Here is a 7,244-nt window from a genome sequence, read left to right on the forward strand (position 1 = left end):
TTGATATACTCAATTGATCTAGGAAAGTTTGCAGCTGTTACTCTTCTAGTCATTTTGGTGAATGCTTCAATGCCTTTTGAATTATTGTACAATATCACATGGTGCTCATTCATAAATGCTACCAAGTCTCTTTTGTTTCATGTTTTACATGTTTAAGGGAAGTTTAAACTTTAGTTTTCTATCTTCATTCATTGTTGACCTTTTGTGTCGGTCATCCCTCCATTAGTTATACCTCATGATTTCATCCATTTTCATAATCTCTCAGTCTAGTGGATGATCATTGATGTGGTATACATTAAGGCCCTCTTAGATGGATCTTCCCCTCAGTTGATATGGGTATTCATGGTAACAAGTTGGAATGTTGAACTGCATTTTATCTAGTTGATAAAAGGTGGGAAAATTGGGCTACAACAGATGCCCCATAGTGCATGAGGTCAAAAACGAAACTCATGGCTGGAATGCATTACAACAACATAATAAAAATTTGATCATGGATTCAATATTAAATGACTATATCAAAGTCATACTGATAACCAAGAGTGAGTTAGAAGATGATCGTCCTTGAGGTTTGAAAACCCATGCTCTGCATAAAGAGAGATTGAACATGTCCACCAACCATACACTACGAATCTATGACATGAAATGATAATATATGACCTGAAGACATACATAGTGGATCCATGTAAGAAAGTAAAAATCATAGCCATGATCAAAATCCAACATTGATCTATGTCATAGTATACATTACCAAGACTATAAACATAGAGAAGGGACATGCCCCACAATATCCCTCAATGTACATAAAATCATACATAACTCCAAATGTGTCTTAGGAAGGGTTCCATATAAGAGTTAGATGTGCCTATCTCAAGGTCTTCTACTCAACCTTGATGGTATGAATCTATAACATGTGAATAAATGGGCTAATCTCGAGCATGGTAGAAACCCTCTCCTTACTAATCATTGATTCATGTAATTAACACATGCTAGGGGAGCCTCCAATGATGAAAATGGTCTGAAAGGTACCTAGTACAATCGAGAGAGAGTGAATAAATGTGTTCACATTGAACATTGACAGATTTTTCCTATTATGAGCCAAAGTGGTAAACGCATTGTGAACTAGGTGGAAGCCTACCACTAAGGAGAATATCCATCAAAGGAGATCCTTAATGTATCCCCCGTCAATCAACAAGAAATAGATCAAGATATGATGTAAATGAATGAACTCATGTGGTACAACTTGCATAGGAGACACAAAAGGTCAACAAGGACCAAAGAAGAATTTTATACTTCCCTTAAACATGTAATAACACCACAAAAAGGTGACTTGGTAACCTTGACTAATGAGCACCATTTGACATTGAAAAACAACACAATAGGCATTGAAGCATGCTCCATAATGAGTGGAAGGGTAACTAACTCCAAAAATACCCATATCAAAGATAATTATTTACATATTATTGTTAATAAGGACTGCATGGGGAAACCTCTTGATAAGACTCATACAAGTAATACTCAAACTTCTTCGATCCATATTTCCAAAGATTTTAATAAGGTTGGAGATAAAAGTTTGAATGCTTCACACACTAGATGTAGCTCCAAACTTAACCATATCAATTTAGGAAATAGTGATAGAAGTGATAAGCATGAAATAAGCAATGTTCCAAGAAGAAGAATCCTAACAAACCTAGAAAGAAGCCATATTTCACTAGGATACCTCCATTGGTTATAACTTACATTTAAAGTAAAGAACATATGGAGGATAATAGTGTGGTTCCATTAAATCTCAAAACATTTCAAGGTGAATTGGTTACCCTACATAATTGTAACTAAGATGTGAAGTAAAATACATTGATGGTTTCCTCTTCAAATTTAAAGGGAGAAAGCATGATATAATAAATGAATGATAAATTTGATACTCTTAGAAAGCACTCATTACCTTTAATAAATAACACATTTAATTCAGTGGAAATTATTCAATAAGTTAGATTTACATTCATTCAAGTTTTATTACACTTCTTATATGAGATAAATCTATATTTAGGGTATGGATAAATATAGATATCTATGAACTTAATATATATGTAATTCATATTAATAAATGAGCTAGTTTCCATATAGTGTTGCTTCAATATAACTTAAAACAATAACACTTTCCAAGGAGAAGAACCTATGTATTTGACCTTAATTTAATTTGATGTTAGAGCTATAGGTAGGATAATCAGTATAGTGGGATTTTCATATTTAGGTAAAGTGTGAATTTGTAGCAATCTCGATTATTAATACACATTCTACTTATTGACTGCTACTATAAGTTGTTGCCGAAATTAAGCAATCCATTCATTCAAGTGCATTGTGTCCACAACATAATGTATTAGGGTGCCTCTTTATGTGTATAAGTAAGCTAGGAAAGAGTGTAAACCCTAAACCCTAAACTTGAAAGCATTTAGAGTTGTTAGAAAGCTTGAAGCTGCTAGAGATATACTTAATAATTTTGTGGATAACAAACAAATGAAAATAGTGGTTTATAACAAAATTGAATTGAGTTTGAGAACATAATGAGTCATTAAACATTGAGAAATAAATCTGCATATATACAAGATCCATTTGACCAAGGAGATGCACCTAAGAGAGCATGTAAGGGCCAAGATGGTAAATAATTGATCTTAGTTGTAAGGGAAACTATGGCTTAAATACATACACATACACATACATATACATATACATATACATATACACATACATACATACATACATACATACATACATACATACATACATACATATATATTCAAGGGAAATCATCCTCTCTCTCACCAGAAGGGGAAGATTGAGGGTCAATACGACAATATTCATAGGCACATAGCCATTACAACAATATTTTTCACCATCATGTCATTCTCATGGAGTTGAACTTAGCTAGCTGAAATAACAACCATTCTTCCCAAACTTCTAAGATAACCCCAATTGGCTATATATATATATATATATATATATATATCTATATATATATATAAATATATATAATATATATATATATATATATATATATATAATATATATACTTGTACTTTTTAATATTGACATATTGTTGATACGTAGGTTGCGTTAGGATGCATGATTATTGCATTGAAGCATATAGAGCATTCTAAAATAAATAAGGACGATTATTTCAACAATAAATATGTCAAATTGTTTGCAGGAAATTCAAAATATTGACTCTAATTGAAATACCAAAAGCTTAGTTTCAATTATATCAACCATTGCGAGAAATCAAAAGCTATTCAAAATACAAGTTAGGAACACTTAGAGAGTTGGTTAAAGACCATGAAAACATTAAGAAACAAACATCTTACATTTTATTCAACATAAAAGATGAGAACACATTTCAAATGTCCTTTAGTAATTGATGACTTTTGATTGATAACTAAGAAAGCCTCAACATTAAGGTACTAGAAACTAAAAATACCTTTGTTGCTAATTTGAAAAGTCCAATAATTTTTCATTAAAACAGATTAGGATTTCAATTAGTAAGTCATGTTTAGAGTTAAATATAATTCTAAAACATGGGACTGGTGACATTGGAGTTAAAGAGGAAACTAGTCTCATAAAAGTTAGGTATTTATTAATGATTAGATTGATAGATTCATGCATAATGTGAGAAATTTAGACAACCCTTGGCCACAATCCATGGAGCAATTACCCTAGTTGTACGGTAAATTCGATGTAGGTGAATACATAGGATATTCAGTTTTTCAATATATATTTAAGTATAATTACAAATAAATGGGGTTATGATCATAAAATTATATAAAAAGAAAAACAATTATATGAATATCAACACAATTTATCAACCAAAATAAAATAAAATATTAATATGTAGAAATCAATTTTCATAGTTAAATAAATGACCAAGAGAAATATGTGAGAGGTTTTAATTCCAAAGGCAACTTGTGAAAGTACACAAATACACATAGCTCCATGTTAAAGCACCTTTCATATTGAATACACATAGCTCCATGTTAAAGCACCTTTCATATTGAGAGATCAAGGGTTCAATTTTGTCCACAAACTATGGATCAAGCATTGTGGTTGTGGTTGAGCTGGAAAGGACTTAAAATTGGTCTCTTGTGATTTGTAGTGCAAATATTAAAAAAAATACACAAATACACATGTTTTCAAATTTTTATAAGAAGTGAACTACTAGACCACAATTTGCCAATTAAGATGTCTTGTAAAGTTTTTCCAATAATTTTAATAACTATAAATGTCATTTTCAATGATAAAGGAAAAGTTTAACACACATTTTTCAAATATTTTTGAATATAATATATTTTAAAATAACTTTATAAGTAACTTTTTTATAAAAAACTAACATTTGCAAAATAAAATTGGCTATCAACATATAAAAAATGATATTAGAGAATGTAATAAAACCATGCTTAGTAAATAGTTACATTTAAAGGAATATGTATTTTAAATTTAATTTTGATTGATAATTTTTGAGTTAATTTATTTATTTCATTAGTTAAATAAATTCGAAAAGTATGACAACCAAACTATCAAAAGCACTAAAACAGAATAACCACAGAGATAGTTTGCTAATACCTAATACATAAATCTAAATTACATTAAACGAGTGTACCATTTGGTTCTAAACTAACTGTATATCAACACAGAGTCAGTCCTAGATAAATCGATAATCTTGCACAACATTTATTCTTTCCCATACCTGCCATGCAATAATAATGTACTTAACCAAAACAAAGGAAAAGAAATCGATGACACCTTTGTGTAGACCAAAAAGAAAGGGAAATCATGAACCATGAGATATTCGTGCATATACTACAGTGAAGAAATATTTAACTTGTACTGCACTGAAGAAATATGAAGCAAGATATCACATAAATATCTATAAATATGAAACAAGATATCACATAAATATCTATAAATAAGTAACAATAGGTACACTTAAATTTAATTAGATACATTTAAATGAATATATACATTAAATTTAATTTTGATTGATAATTTTTTATTTAATTTGTTTATTTATTTAATTATTCAATTAACTACTTATTGGGAGATATCACTACCCTACCATAAAATCATTAAAACAAAGTAACCAAGCAGGTAGGTTTTTCTCATACATAAATCAGAATTACAATATACGGGCTTCCATCTTCTTCTATTTATAAGTAAATAGAGTATTTGGCTGTAAACTAACTATATATCAACACATAGTTAGTCTTAGATAAACAGATAATCTTCTACTGCATTTATTCTTTCCTATTCTTGGCATGCAATAATATTGTACTTAACAAAAACCAAAAGAAAAGAAATTAATAAAGCCTTTGTGTGGATAAAAAGTAAGAGAAATCATGAACCGTGACATATTTGTGCGTATACTACACTGAAGAAATATTTAACTGCATGTACTGCAGTGAAGAAATATGAAGAAAGACAGCATAGTTTAGTGGGAAACTTCATTGAATTACATATCTATAAATATGTAACAATAGGTGTACTTAAATTTAATTAGATACATTTAAAAGAATATATACTTTAAATTTAGTTTTGATGGATAATTTTTCATTTAATTTATTTATTTAATTAATTATTCAATTAACTACTTAGTAGGAGATATCACAACCCGCCCATAAAATCATTAAAAAACAAAGTAACCCTGTAGGCCGGTTTTGCTCATACATAAATCAGAATTACAATATACCAGCGTCCATCTTCTTCTATTTATAAGTAAATAGAGTATTTGACTCTAAACTAACTATATATCAACACATAGTCAGTCTTAGATAAACAGATAATCTTCGACTGCATTTATTCTTTCCCATACCTGCCCTGCAATGACAATGTAAAATTAACCCAAGGAAAAGAAATTTTAATGCAAAAATCATTAACGATGACATATTTGTGCATATAGTGCAGTAGTGAAGCAAAAGCGGAGCATAAATTTTAGAGAGGAAAACAAAAGGCACTTGGTATAAAAGTTGGTCTAATTAAGTTGCCATTACCTGGTGTTATAAGTTGCTCTACTAGCCGATGCTGACTTTGTTACCGCTGGCAGCTTTGCCGGTGTTGTTGCTGTTCACCATGTTGTTGTTGCCGCTGTTGATTTTGTTGCCGCTGTTGGTGGTGTTGCCACTGTTGTTGCCGAGGATGGGATTGCCGTCGATCTTGGTGTTGGGGCCGATGACGTTCTTGTCACCGCTGTTGCACCTGCGGTCGACCTTGTTGTTATCGCCGCAGAAGTTCCGCCCTGCTTGTTGCAAATTGCTCATGTTGTTGGCTTACGGATATTGAAACTGGAACGCCTTCGAAGGCAACAAGATTCCCACTTCTGCAAAAAAAAAACGGCTTCAGTTCAACTCAATCTGCTAAACTGTAACAATACATAACGTGGACATTGATAAGTTACTGTGAATCAATGCCTAACGTGGACATAGAATATGAGCAAATTAATGATATCTCACAGATTAGAAATATACAACCATACCTAGAACTGGAGTAGGGCAAATTCCGTAAGCAAGAGGTGAGAAATACAATGGCATAGCCTGCCTTATATAGAAGCAGGCGAACTCCAAGCTCGGATTTGAAAACCATCTACACTCACAACCAGGGTCAAGTTTTGAAGTTTTCATGTATTAAATTTACATGAATGACATGATCAATCATGCAAAGACTAGCGTCACGAGGATGACATATTGTGGACGCCCTATTGGGCAGACGAGTTATTCTTTTGGAGAGAAAAAAAAAAGTTGCACAATTTACTGATGTGACAAAGATTCGCGCAAGTGGGCAGAAGAGTTATTCTTTCTCTGCCCAAAAAAACAATTATTTGCCATCTTTACAGATGTAAAGACTCATATTTATTCGCCCAATTGGGCAGGCGCGTTATTCTTTTTTAGCGAAGAACAAATCTTTGCCATAACTACTATGGTTTCTTCGGGCAATGGGGCAGAGGAGTTATTCTTTTTGGGTGGCAAAAGATAAAAAGATATTTGTTATCATAATAGAAGCAAAATATACCAGCATATTTAGCTTTTAAAAATAATGTACATACACTTTTAAAGAGACAATTAGTCACTGTATTATTTGTGTCACTGTACTATTTCAGAGGAGTTATTTTTCTTAAACACTCAGGCATTGTGGCTATAATTTCTCTTAGACACCCACTTATTGTGGTCTTGCCAAGCTATTGTCCTCACAAAATGCCATTTTTTAGA

General features: G+C 31.5%; 1 long non-coding RNA gene across 4 annotated transcripts; it reads right to left on the minus strand.

The window, feature by feature from the left end:
• Window positions 1-5,668: 5,668 nt before the first annotated feature.
• LOC149238437 (uncharacterized) lies at window positions 5,669-6,671 on the minus strand. 4 transcript variants are annotated; one of them, XR_016246379.1, is made up of 3 exons: window positions 6,515-6,671; window positions 6,033-6,358; window positions 5,669-5,854 (listed from the first exon to the last, which is right to left on the minus strand). It is a non-coding gene; the product is annotated as an uncharacterized LOC149238437 (long non-coding RNA). The 4 variants fall into 4 exon arrangements; XR_016246378.1 differs by having other exon boundaries at window positions 5,669-5,859; XR_016246380.1 differs by having other exon boundaries at window positions 5,669-5,863; window positions 6,032-6,358.
• Between the last annotated feature and the right edge of the window lie 573 nt (window positions 6,672-7,244).

This window comes from Pinus tabuliformis, chromosome 8 (assembly GCF_031772625.1).
Source record: "Pinus tabuliformis cultivar Carrire ecotype Pingquan chromosome 8, CPIR1, whole genome shotgun sequence".
NCBI lineage: Eukaryota > Viridiplantae > Streptophyta > Pinopsida > Pinales > Pinaceae > Pinus > Pinus tabuliformis.